Consider the following 13,858-nt stretch of genomic DNA (forward strand, 5'->3'; position numbering starts at 1 on the left):
CAAAAAAGTTACAGTTCCAAGCTTTGCCATTCTGCCTGATGAACTGATATATGTTTTTTTTATAAGTAGCCTGGTTAGTCTCTTGCAGGAGGAAAAGAGGGGGAGGGGGGAAATGTGGTATCGCCTTTAAGGTTAACTGGTTTTTGTTTCCGCATGGCTTTTGTGGATATAAACAAAATATTAATGATTATAACTACCTACAATTCAGTGAAGCACATTTCAGTGAAGCACGTATATACACAAAATGCTATCGCCATTTTACTGATTCATCGCAACACAATATTAATGATTATAACTACCTACAGTTCAGTCAAGCATGTTTCAGTGAAACATGTATGTATACAAATGGCTATCACCATTTTCCCGATTCATGTACATGATTGTAACTGGGAAGCATGTCAAAAAGGGGGACATGGCTCTTCTAAAGAGGAAAAATTTCCCCCAGATGAAATTTTTCTTCAGTTTCCAAATTTCTTGCCTTTCAAAGTGAGCCAGTGAAAACCATTCATTCCTAGAACTCTTGTATTTGCTGTGTTCACTTAGCCGTCAAGCTTTCCCCCCTATGAGTTGATGTTTTATTATCTGTTTTTAGATTGTTATTTGATGTTTTAATGCTGTTTTTGCTGTTTTTATACTGTTTTTAACGTGTACACCGCTATGATCTTGAAAAAGGAATAGCGGTATATAAGAATAAAGTATTATTATTATTATTATTATTCATAGGCTTGCCTGCCCCATTTCTTTGGATGCCTAAACAGTGGAGTATATCACACGGAGCTTTTGGGAGGTTTTGTAGCTCAGTTCCAGCTCACTTCCGAAGTGATTGCACTTCCAACAATGTGGTTTCACCTCATAAAGGGACTGTTTTATCAGACACCATTGATTTCTACGGGAGCCCCTTGCGAATTGCTTCAGCAGTGTTTCTGAAGTCACCCCTCATTTTGGATAAAACGGAAAAAAAGTGGCTTCAGAGATTCGCTTCCTGGCTGCCTTCAATTGCACTGTGATTTGGTCTGGTGTGGAAAAGCACTCCGATGCCACCCCCCTTGGCCCTTGCGTCCTGCTCCGTCCTTCATTCCGCTCCTCCTCCTTCATGCCATCTTGTCCTCTCTGCCAACCAGCTGATCCCATCACCCCCTGCATCCCCTGCGTCCTCCTAGACCGCGATCTGCTCCTCTCCTTCAGCCTCCCACCAATTCCATCATCCCTGCCTTCTCCTAGACCCCCATTTGCTCCTCTCCTTCACCCTGACACCTAACCCATCATCCCCTGACTGCTCCTGCATCCCCATCTTGCCCCCTCTCCACCTAACCCATCATCCCTGCTGCTCCTGCATCCTGATCCTGGCCCCAGGGACCCCAGCCACCTATCCAATCATTCCCTGACTGCTCCTGCATCCTGATCCTGGCCCCAGCAACCCCCAGCCACCTATCCCATCATCCCCTGACTGCTCCTGCATCCTGATCCTGGCCCCAGCAACCCCCAGCCACCTATCCCATCATCCCCTGACTGCTCCTGCATCCTGATCCTGGCCCCAGCAACCCCCAGCCACCTATCCTATCATCCCCTGACTGCTCCTGCATCCTGATCCTGGCCCCAGCAGCCCCCAGCGAGCTATCCCATCATCCCCTGCCTTCTCCTAGACCCCGATGAAGGATGACAGCTAAGGAGGGGGCAGGGAAGGAGGACAGCGTCCAGAGCCCCACTGAGCATGCGTAAGGGGGCCGATTCGAATCGTTGACCCCTCACAGTATGCTCTGGTGTGGTAATACAATGTGCACTCACTCTCCTTTGTTTGAGTCCGCATCACGTGACTGGCGTGGAATCAAACTGACTTCTGTTCTCCCTCACTTCAGAAGGGCAACAGAAAGGCAACCAGGTGTGGAAAAACATGACGTTTTAACCTCAATCCGAATTGCTAGAGAGGAGTGACTCTGGATCTGGTGTGGAAAAACATCACACTTTGCATTGCTAGAACAGGAGTGACTGTGGATCTGAGCTGCAACCCCCCCCCCCCCATGTGTGATAAGGTCCAGTATTTTTAAATGTTTAAGTGCAGCTTTAAGTAACTGTAATGCTTAAAATATGGGGACTGAAGGGGAAAAAATCACTTTGGGGAGCAATGGCCTTGTTTTCTCTCCCCTCCCCCCCCCCCCCCCGTCACAACCTCCTTCCAAATACTCACCAGAAACCCAAATGCCTTTTTAAGCTAAAGGTTGACCAATGGAGTAGATATAGAACATCTTGGGTGGCTTTGCTGGAGAAACTACTAACTTAAACAAGAAAGCTGAGCCATTGCACAGCTGTTACAGGGCTCTGTTGTGTGTCAGCTAAGCAACATGAAACAAGTGAAGTCTGATTTGTCACATTCATTTTACTCCTGTGGTTTGGGCTGGAAAGATGTCCTCTTAATCCACAACAATTCATGCTGAACACCCACAAGAGTAAAGTGCATAGAATCACCCAGAGTACAGCAATTAGAGGGTTTATGTAAGAAAATATGGCTGGACATGTTGAATAATTCAAATTGTCAGATTTTGGGAGTGCTTGCCTCAGGCATGAGCCAGGTCAAGAATTAGGAGCCTGGTGGAGAGCAGCCAGTGGGCTGCTAAGGTGGGAGGACTCATCGTAGCCCCTAAGGCACACCATAGATCAGGACACTTCCCCATGTGCAATCCTGCTGGCTTGCCCATGTCACAACATGGGAAGAAAGATGTGATATTTCCTAGAATGGATCCCAGTTTTGGCAGTTCCTGACATATTTCTGGATCTCACTTTCCCCCCCATTTTTGTAAATTTCCTTTTGTTGTTGGTGGTGAATGTGGGTGTTCTAATGACAGATTCATTATTTTTCCTCTAGCCATGCATTCTCTGGAATGCATTGTTTGAGCATCAGCAAGAAATGCTTATCACTTCATTGCTGGGAGGGACTGAAAGGAGACATAAGGTAGAAGTATATAGTTGTCTCTCTGTATCCATGGATTTTTTTTTTACCCACAGCTTCAAAATATTTTCTGGAACCAAACCTCAGTGGATACCAAGGGCCCACTGTACTATATTGGCTTTAACAATTAACAATTGCTCTGACTTCTTCACAGAATTTTATGGAGTGCCCAGACATCAACATTTTCAGCTTGTAATCCTTCTATGATTTCCTACCTCATCTTTTTTCCTTCTACAAAACATTTTTAAGGATGAAAAGACAGAAGATGTGTCCAAAATTTAATGTGGCAGAATCTTATCCCTCTGAAAACACCTCAGATAAACTCGGTGTACCTTGTATAACAAATTTTGTTTATTTTATCCACCAATTTTGAAACATAGGGTTTTAATGAGTTTTTAAAGCTTGCCAGTGAGTAGATGGGATCCCATAGGATTCCTTCTTTCGGTGGAGCTGGTCCTTCCTCCCATTTCCAGCTTCCTGGGTGCCCTAAACCAGACCTGTTCAAAGCACTGGTCCAGGAGCCACCAGCTGCTGGTGCCTGATGTCCCCATTCAGCCTTAGAAACTCCCTGTGACCATGGATTTTTTTTAAAAAAAAAGCTTGTTAAAATGTAGGAACACTTCAGCTGACAAAGCCTCTGACAAAGGCTGCTGCCATATAGCAGAATTAATGCAGTTTGGCATTGCTTTAACTGTTATGGCTCCATCCTAAGGAATCTTGGTATCTGTAGTTTGATGTAGCACCAGAGCACTCTGACAGAGGTGAAATAGCTCACAAAACTACAGATCCCAGAATTCCATAGCATTGAGCCATGACAGTTAAAGCAGTATCAAAACTGCATTAATTCTGCAGTGCAGATGCAGCTTTTAGGTCCTTTGTACAAAATCTTTTTACAGAAGCCCAGCCCCCCTTTTCCTGACTTCTGTCTACCTGGGTTTTTTTTTCCAGCAATGGAATTGGCAGGATGGTGAAGGAGGGCTGGAGAAAGATGAGACTTTCAAACGTTGGCTTGCATCTGCAGTAAACATGCAATAAAGCTTGACCAGGGATTTTTTTTCTAGAGCCCTATTTACACTACTAAATAATCTGGTTTGGAAACTGGGTTATTTTCCTGTCGTTCAGATTTGCACTGATTGTATTCGGTGCAGTTTGGGGGGCAGCAACCAAAAAGCCCATTTAAATGGATGCATTTGGCACCAGATCCCTTAGCAGTTCTTTTTTTAAGAAGAGCAATGATCTGCATCTCCAATAGTGTGGGTATGCTGTCGGATCAATTTGGATCATGCACTCACCATTCAGAAAATGGAGGCCCCTCCATTTTGGTCCTGAATGGTAGTGAATGGAATTTCAAATTGGATTTAAATGCCACAGAGAGATTCACTGCCTTAAAATGTAGTGGGGATGGTGGATCAATCTTGAATTGATTCAGATGCAAATCTCTCAGTGAACAAAAATTGTAAGTTTGACTGACCCCTAGGTAATCTTATTGTAGCTGTGTGTTCTTATGTACAACAGGCAAGGCCTTTTCACCTCTGGACTGGCATAAGAATTTTCTCTGAACTTTAATGCTGTTTATTGTGACTTCTACCTTCAAGCACTACTGTATTTCCCCACTGACTAAACAAATAAAAAACAAACGAAAAACCCATCCCCAGGAGTGCAGTTCATGAAGGCAACTCATTTGGTTCCTTTGTGGGCATATGCTGGGATTGCCAGCTGATAGGTATGTGCGAATCCCTTCACCTCTTCTAAAATTTTCTTTTGTTTACAGTTGTACTTTATTTAAAATCTCCTACAAAGACTTCCATTTTATTTTCAGTGTTTAAAATCCTGTCTATAGTGTTAACACAAAGGTGGCAAACTGAGATCACTAAACTGAAAAGATAAAATGAGATGGTGGGGACAGAAGAGGCTCTTGATTTAAAAACAACAACAACAACAACAACAACAACAACCCAAAACTCTCTCTATTGCTAGTTCTCCAAATTAGATCACCTCATTGGCTTCATCCATCCCTTTTTACTATTTACCATGGTAATTGTGGTGTAACTGTAGTAATTTTTACTATTTTTCCATGGTAAGTGTGGTGTCATGTTTAGAGCATTGGACTATGACTCTGGAGATCAGGTTCTGAATCCCTGCTGAGCCATGAAACCCACTGGGTGACCTTGCACAAGCTACACTCGCTCAGGCCTTATTCACACTATGAAAATAATCCAGGATGACTCTGGGTTAAATCCTTGTTCACACTCATCTCAAATGCACTCGGTGCACTTTGTTTGGGGGGGGGGGCTGCCAAAACCCCCACTTAACCCAGGATATTCTATACCATTCCCCCCCCCCCCGAGTTTTCCTGAAAGTTCTGCATCAATTTGCATCATCATCAGTCTGAATAAGCTTCCAAATCTATTCTGATCACTCTGTGTCATTCAAGGGAATGGAGGCAGCTCCATGCCAAAATGATGCCATGTATCTATAACAAAGGGGTTACAATTACTCAAAGAGATTCACGAATCCAAAACAAAATGGGAACAACAAACCTGATATGCATCAGTGCGGCAATCTGCATCTCCTTGGGAAAAAAAGATGAGTGTGAATGCCTCCCTCAGAGGACAGCAATGGCAAACCTCCTCTAAACAAATCTGACCAAGAAAACCCCATGATAGGTTCACCTTAGGGCTGCCATAAATCGGAAATGACTTGAAGGCACACAACAACAACAAAAATCAGGGCTAATAGGGGAAAAATCACTTTATTTTTAAATGAAGATCCATTCAGGGTAGATGTACAAGCAAGGGTGATCGAGACCAAGGGGGCATGATTAATGCAGTAATTTCTGCACTTCACCTTTTCATCTTGCCACTTTAGTACAACAGTATGTAGAGTCTAAAAAAATAAATAAAACAGGGGCTTTTGAAGACGAAGGTGAAGATTCCAAAGTGGAAGCATAACTGGAGACACAAGGAAAGGTCAGGAGGGAATCAGCCACAGGTAACTGGCCATTCATAGGACTAGCAGATACCCACTAATGAAGTAAATGCTAGTTTAAACGATAGTAGATATTTTTTTTTAAAAGAAAGATCATTTTCTACACAAACAGAAAGAGTTGGGAGGGGGGAGGGAAACAGGAAAATGAAACAAAAATGCTATTGATCATTTGGATTTGGGGGGTAGGTGGGTGGTAAGTTCAGCACCCCCACCCACCACTATAGCAACTCATTTGGTCTGTCTGAATGAGCCCTGTGTGTACAGTACCACCAAGGAAGTATCACTTCAGAGAATCAGCTATTCTGAGAACTCTGTTAAAGTAAAACAGTTTACAGAAGAATGGGCATCAGAAGAACAATTTCAACAGATGAAAAACACAAATTAGTTGGGTTTTGCAACTTCTGAAAGTCAAGTAATGAGATGGTCAGATTACACATGGAGATTGTGAATGGGTAATATTACTAGTTGCAATAGAGATAAGGATCCTCAGCAGAGACAGCTGCTGTCTGCGAGCATCAATCACTCAATCATCTGTCAGGTGTCAGTGTTTTGCTCTCCTCTTCTCAACTAATCATGGCTGATCATACTACCCTTCTGACAAATAACTATTCTACAAAACCATATAAAGTTGCAACCACAGTCAGATCTACTAGGAAGTAATTCCCACTGAACTCAGTTGCACTTGTGAAGTAAAGTATACTATACTCAGAATCAGGCTGCCAGGTTTCTGTCTTTTTGAAATCATCGGCTTCTCAATCACTTCTTTAGCAATGTCACTGCGAAGCAAAGTTAGCGATGTCACAGTCATCTTTTATTCTCTCCTCTCTGACCCATGACATCACAGCTACTGCAGAGGCTCCCCCCCCCATTTTTGTAAATTTCCTTTTGTTGTTGTTGTTTGTTGTTAACAGCCCTTGGGTTGGCTCTGACTCATGGCAACCCTGTGGATGAGATATCTTGCATAGAAATTAATGCTATGGTCCATTATAATTGCTACAGTCTTTTGTGTCTCCTTTTTTGTGTATAGGGCTGTATGTTGATTGTTTCCAGTCTGTTGGCCACTGTTTTATTTTCCATATTAGTTAGCCCTAGAGTTGCTTCTGTCTGTGTGCATTACAGCAGTTCAACTGGAATATCATCTATTCCTGGTGATTTGTTTTTATCAATTTTTCTTATTGTAGCTCCCACCCAGCCTTTTAGAATAAGGGGTTCATTTTCATATGGTTCTTCACTCCATTTTTTCATCTCTTTTATGTAACTTTTCTGGGTTTTGCCTGCAGTCACAGTGTCTTTTTATTTTTTCTTGATCTTGCAGTATCTTGCTTTTCTTTTTCCTGCTTTTAAATGCCCTGCCATATTTACATAAGAATAGAAATCTTGGTCTATAGCCTGGTGCTTCCAAGTGTGATGTCCTCAATACAATTTAGACTGCAGTTTTCACAAGTGCCAGTTAATATCTGCAATGGTGAGAGTTCTTGAGAAATGAAGTCCTATAGACTTAGAAAGCAAAAAGTTGGGGAAAGCTGCCAAGGCTGCTGTCTTATCTTGCTAACAAGGGCTATTTGTTAATTGCTGCCAATTCCTATTTTCCACTTATGTTTGGGATGGGCACTAGCATAGTCCTAAAAGAGTCACACTTTGCAAGATCAGTAATTGAAACTATTATTTGCAAAAACCATAACACCTTTTCAAGAAAGCATGTCACTAAGCATGGTGTGCAGTCAGCATGGTGTATGTTGGTTCCAGTATTGGACTAAGACTAAATAAGACTCTGGGAGACCAGGGTTTCAATCCCCATGAATTTAGGCAAGTCATACTCTCCTAATCTTGGGGGACAGCAATAGTAAGTCTACTCTGAATAAATCTATTCAGAAGAAAGAAAAAGAACCCTAAGATAGGGTTGGTAGAGTTAACTTGAAGGTACATAGCAAGCAATCTAAGCATTCTCTGTTACAAAATGGGGCTGCAAAACCTGAAACCATTTTAAAACACCTCATGGAATATAATAATAATAATAATAATAATAATAATGTATTTATAGCCCGCCTCTCCCTGCGGATCGAGATGGGTTACAACAAACAGGCGGGTTACAACAAGAGATAAAATAATTTATTATAGAGAAAGTACAAATAAAACTAGTATTAAATAGCAACAGCAACACAAATGATTACAGAAGGAGACAGTTCTCTTCAAGGTTTGGTTCAAGTTGAATTACCAAACAGGATTAAAAAAAAAAACCTCACAACTTTCCAAAAACATTTGAGCCCATTTCGTCAAATCCAAGATGAACTGATTTTAGGCTACATCCACTAGCTCAAGTAAAGCTATAGGTTATTTATATAGGGATAAGATGGGAGAAGCAAGAGAAGGAGCTCCTGTTCTAGTTCCCTTCATTCTCAACCTGAGATATCCTATCTTGTTAGCAAGATCATACCACCATGCTTCAAGAGTCGTGGATCAATTAGGTATGGACAAGTAATCAATGATATTGTCCACGCAACAGATGAGTAACCAAGGCTCACTAGGTAATAAGAAATATTTAATTTGAAAATTGCAAAGGGGGAAAGGACCCTAGACAGAACTTGCACATACATAATCCTCATGTCTCACAGGCAAGAATTAGCCACAAAAAACCCTAAACAAAGCAATTAGAACTGACTGCTTTGAATGTTTTACTAGTTCAATTTGGAGTCTGAAAATAATAAAAGGTTAGTAAATTTGTCAAAAGGAACAGGCTCATCACAGCATATCTGTTTACATTCCATTTTAGTCAAGTGTGGGATGGATGTAGAAGGAGTGAGGCAACAGTGGAAGATCTGGGAGCCACACATACCTCTTTATTTCTTAATCGGAAGAGACTTTCCAATTTTGAAAAAAAGGAAAGGGTACTTTGGGTCAAAAATGTTTGCCTCCCCCCCCAATAACATTATAATTAACAATCATACACCTGATGGCTTCCAAGGTCACAGGGTGTTCAATCTTGGGGTTAAAAAGAAATAGCAATGGGAAGATCTGGTGGGCCACCTGCCTTCCATGGGCCGCACAATTTCCATATCTGGATCTGTATCACAACCTACAGGTAACAGTGAATATCACAATATTGATGAAGCCAGTTTTAATACATATCAGTATTGATCAGATTTCATTTATGTTAAAAGAAAGCTGTGCACTGAATAATTCTCTGTAACTGCTAGATTCTGAGTTTTTCTCATTATTAATTGCTGCCAAAGTTGAATAGAATAGTGTATATGGGAGAAACTATATCTTACAAGCATTAAGTTTGTAATCCTATATATGGGCTATATAGTACTACACTCCCATATTGCAATTTCTAAGCTCCCATGCTTAGAGGGTTGAGTGTGTGTGTAATTTATCTTTGTTCCTCTCCCCAAGTTGTTTTAGAGCAGGGATAATTTTTAAAGCCCTCTTGGTTAGTACTTGTATAGGTGACTGTCAATGAATACCAGGTGCTGTAGGCAATATTTCAAAGGAAGGCAATGGCAAGCCACTTCTGACTATTCCTTGCCATATAAAATTCATGGTCACCATAGGTTGACAAAAAACTTAAAGGCACATACACACATTGGGACAAAAAATGTTACAAAATTGCCCCCGTAGCTCCATAGAGGGTAGAAGAGGATTTCTCCAGAAAACATTTAAAATGCTTATAGGGGGTTGTTGGAAGGGAGGTGCAGCCTGGCAGCAATGGGTAAGGTATATGGTTACTGGACCATGGAATGTCCCATTAAACTCAGCAGAACTATACAGGAACTGCTGTTAGCCACTGCAGAAGTGCCTACAGCAGTTGTGATTGCATCATACATATCTGAGGAATGTTATCAGTTATCACATTCAGTACTTAGGAAAGAAAACCATCACAGTGCTAAGTTTTCTCACAAGACAGGTCTAAGTGTCTCACCTGGATAAGAGAGTTCCTGTGAAATGTACACATGGCTGATTCCTTACTTTAGTGTATTGCTTCTTAGGCTATATGATGTAAGGAATTGGTGATTATTTTTTCTCCCTATTCTGCAGAGACCAATTGTTTATTTCTTTCCTGGAAACTCCCCAGGGATTTTCACTGGACCAGGGACCACCACTTTGAGTTGCATTGTTTTGGTGAACTAGATCTCCACACAACTAGGATTTTCTTCAAATCATTATAACTGGAAAGAAAATGAAAAGATCAGTTAAGGCGTAGACAACACTTGTTGGATCTTTATGACAATGTGCTATCCATATTTATCACACCAGGACAGCTGCCATGTGCAGCAATGTAAAGTGATGATAAGGGACATACAGCATATGCAGAAACCTTTTCTCCCTTGGTAAAACAGCTTTGGAAGGAGGCAATGTTGCAATGTAGAAGTATGGAGGGGAGGAGACTAATAACCCTTTCCCTACCACTTCTGCCTTACTCCAATAAAACCTTACTCCTCACGGTGCTCTTTTCCTCTGCAAGTTCCAAATGCATGCTTGTACAAGTAAACTGGCCTTTGGAAACCCTGCAGCAGGAAGGGTCTGGACGTAGGCTAGCTACAGAAAAAAAAATGCATCAGGAAAGAGGAATGAACAAGCACCTTCACTTCTGTAAATTTTTCTTTTTATTTTAAACTGTTCCTCCCAAACTTGATGTTCTTTATGGGATTGTAAATTGGGTTGTTACCTTTGTAGCTGGTCCTGTCATCTGCTTTCTGGTATCCTGAAAATAGTGTCTTGCAAAACAATTCACCCAATCTATTTTGTGTGTCTGGAACCTGCAGATTGCTACAGATTTGTCATATTGGAGTGGTTTAAATAGTCACTATGAGTCTCACCACGGATTCCCAACCAAATAGAGGTCTGGGCTTTGAGTAGCCTATACAAAGGTTGGGAAGAATTATTATGCTAACAAGACTCAGAAGAATGGTTACTTTCAATTTTTTTTAGAGAAAAACAAGTCCTTGGGTGCATCTGCATTGCAGAAATATTGCATTTTAATACCACTTTAAGTGCTGTAGCTCCATCCTATGGAATTCTTGGGTTTGTAGTTTTACAGGGTCTTTAGTCTTCTTCACAAAAGACTGCTGGTACCTTAAAAAAATACAAATCCCAGGAACCATGGCAGTTTAAATGGTGTCAAGCTGCATTAATTTTACTGTAGATGTTCTCCTTGTTGATTAAAATGAGCCCCATGGAGCCTAAAAATTAACAAGTTTTATTGGGCATTAGTTGTTATGGATTCTAGCCCACTTCATTAGTCATGAAAACTGATGCCAAACACAGGGTGACCAGATGTCCTCCTTTTCCAGGATGTGTTCTACATTTCAACCTTCTGTCCAGGAAGAATTCCAAAATGTCTTCCCTGAGCATGACTAAGAAGCCCACTGAGTAACACCACATTTGCTCTTCTCCTTTCAGAAATGCATCAACTTGGCAGCCTGTCCTTGCTGCAAACAGGATAGGCAGGATCCTTCTGAAGTTTTCCTTTCCTCGTAGCAGCAGACAAGAGTTGGCCCCAGAGTTCAGGATGCATTTATATCTCAGAAAGGACAGAAAATGTGTTAGGCAATGGACTGACTGCGCACACAGTGCAAATGTTGAAAGGTCCCCCCCTTAATAATGGTTAGCACACTGGACAAATGAAAAGAATAATTTTAATGTAGACTCAGTCAATGGTTTGTGCTAGTAAAGTACAATTTTAAGCATTTGTCTGGCTATAAGTGTATTACAAACCAACATTTTAATGAAAATAGGTGAATCAGAAAAAATATGGCTGAGAACATAATAAAATATAGTATATGCAATATAGCTGTAAGAGAGCCAGTGTGGTGCAGTGGTTTGAGCATTGGACCAGGACTCTGGAGACCAGGGTTTGAATCCTAGCTCAGCCATATAAACCCACTGGATGATCTTGGGCAAGTCACACTCTCTCAGCCTCAAGAGGATGGCAAAGGCAAACCCCTCCGAAGAAATCTTGCCAAAAAACCCCTTGTGATATTCCCCTTAGGGTTGCCAGAAGTCAAAAATGACTGGAAGGTACATAACAACAATATAGCTGTAAATAAAGCATAAGGAATGAATTTATATTTATACGAGAGGTTTTAGCTTTTAATAGGTCATGTCCTCCATTTTTCTTGAATGCCCTCCATTTTTCAGTGCCTTGTCTTTCTTTGTGGATAGGAGATCTGGTCACTCTGCACGAATCGAAGCTCACCAACCTTCATGATACCACAAGACTCCTTGTTATTTTTGCTGCAAGTCATTGAAACAGCTATGTCCCAACTAGTCAGCTTGCAATCATGTTTAGGGGTGCTGTATGGAGTCTTCCTCAAGTACAGGGCGACCAGACACATCCTCCTTTCCCAGGACATGGTCCTACATTCCATTACCTTCTATCCAAGAGGAATTCCAAAATATCCTCCATTTCGAGAATGACTGAGAAGCGTGAATGTATACTTCTCTGAGTGTTTTTAGCTTTTGTTTGGTCACGTCTTCCTTTCTTCTTGCAAGTCCTCCATTCTCTGTGTCTTGTCCTCCTTAGCGGTTAGGGTATCTGTTCCAGGGCGACCAAGCATATCCTCCTTTTCCAGGACATATCCTGCATTCCATTACCTTCCATCCAGAAGGAATTCCAAAATATCCTCCATTTTTAATCATGACTAAGAAGCACAAATGTACATTTCTATTGGTGTTTTTTAGCTTTTATTTGGTCACATCCTTTTTGTTGGAACGTCCTCCATTTTTGCAGTGCCTTGTCCTCCTTGGTGGTTAGGGCATCTGGCCCAGGGTGACCAGGCATCCTCCTTTTCCAGGACACGCCCTACATTTCAACCTTTCTGTCCAGCAGGAATTCCGAAATGCCCTCCATTTTGAGCCCGACTAAGAATGATGAATTTACATTTCTATTGACTTGTTTATTTGCTTTATTTATTTATATTTATTTTTTCCACAGTGGGACTCAAGGCTGGTTACAATATCTTAAAATGGCAAAGCTAAAAGATTGATTACAAAGTTAAAAAAATAATAATTAAATAATACCAAGCTTAAAATATAGGTTAAAAACAACATAGTTAAAACAGTAAAAAAAGTTAAAATGGTAAACCTGTCAGGAAATGACATTGGTGTGGCCACTAGGGGGAGCTGTTGTGGAGATAATTTACAGCTCCAGTGGCAGCTAATGTGTCAGCATTCAAACAGGGCATCATCGGAATGTTGATGCAACTGTCAACTGTGTATTAAAAGTGTGTATTAGAGACGGATGTTCAATACACTGTGTATATCTATGTTGTAAATACTGCAAAGGAAGATAAAAGCCCTCGTTTAGAGTGAAGACTTGTAACAGTCGTTATTAGTTGAAGACATCTTCATAGATTCCTTCTTCTTGGCGTCCTGTCGACGTGGATAAACTCTGCAGGTGGTCGTGGTGGACACTGCGCGTCATTTCCATAGGTCCCAACAAGGGTTATGGGCACAGCGCATGAGCCACAACAAGACCAGCACACCATATTATTTTATTTTGGTCATGTTCTCCATGGACACCTGGTTACTCTGTCCATGTAACAGTCAGTATTTCCTTCACCCCTCACAAGTTGAACATGAGTCAATAGTGTGATGCGGCAGCTAAAAAGGCCAATGCAATTTTAGGCTGCATCAATAAAAGTATAGTATAGTATAGATCAAGGGAAGTAATAGTGCCACTATATTCTGCTTTGATCAGGCCCCACCTGGAATATTGTGTCCAGTTCTGGGTGCCACAATTCAAAAAGGACATTGAGAAACTGGAGCGTGTCCAAAGGAGAGCGACTAAAATGGTGAAGGGTCTGGAAACCATGTCCTATGAGGAACGAGTGAGGGAGCTGGGGATGTTTAGCCTGGAGAAGGTTAAGAGGTGATATGATAGCCCTGTTTAAATACTTGAAGAGATGTCATATTGAGGAGGGAGCA

The sequence above is a fragment of the Sceloporus occidentalis genome, unplaced genomic scaffold (assembly GCF_023333645.1).
Source record: "Sceloporus occidentalis isolate IW3139 unplaced genomic scaffold, rSceOcc1.0.p SCAF_2, whole genome shotgun sequence".
In the NCBI taxonomy this organism is placed as follows: Eukaryota; Metazoa; Chordata; class Lepidosauria; order Squamata; family Phrynosomatidae; genus Sceloporus; species Sceloporus occidentalis.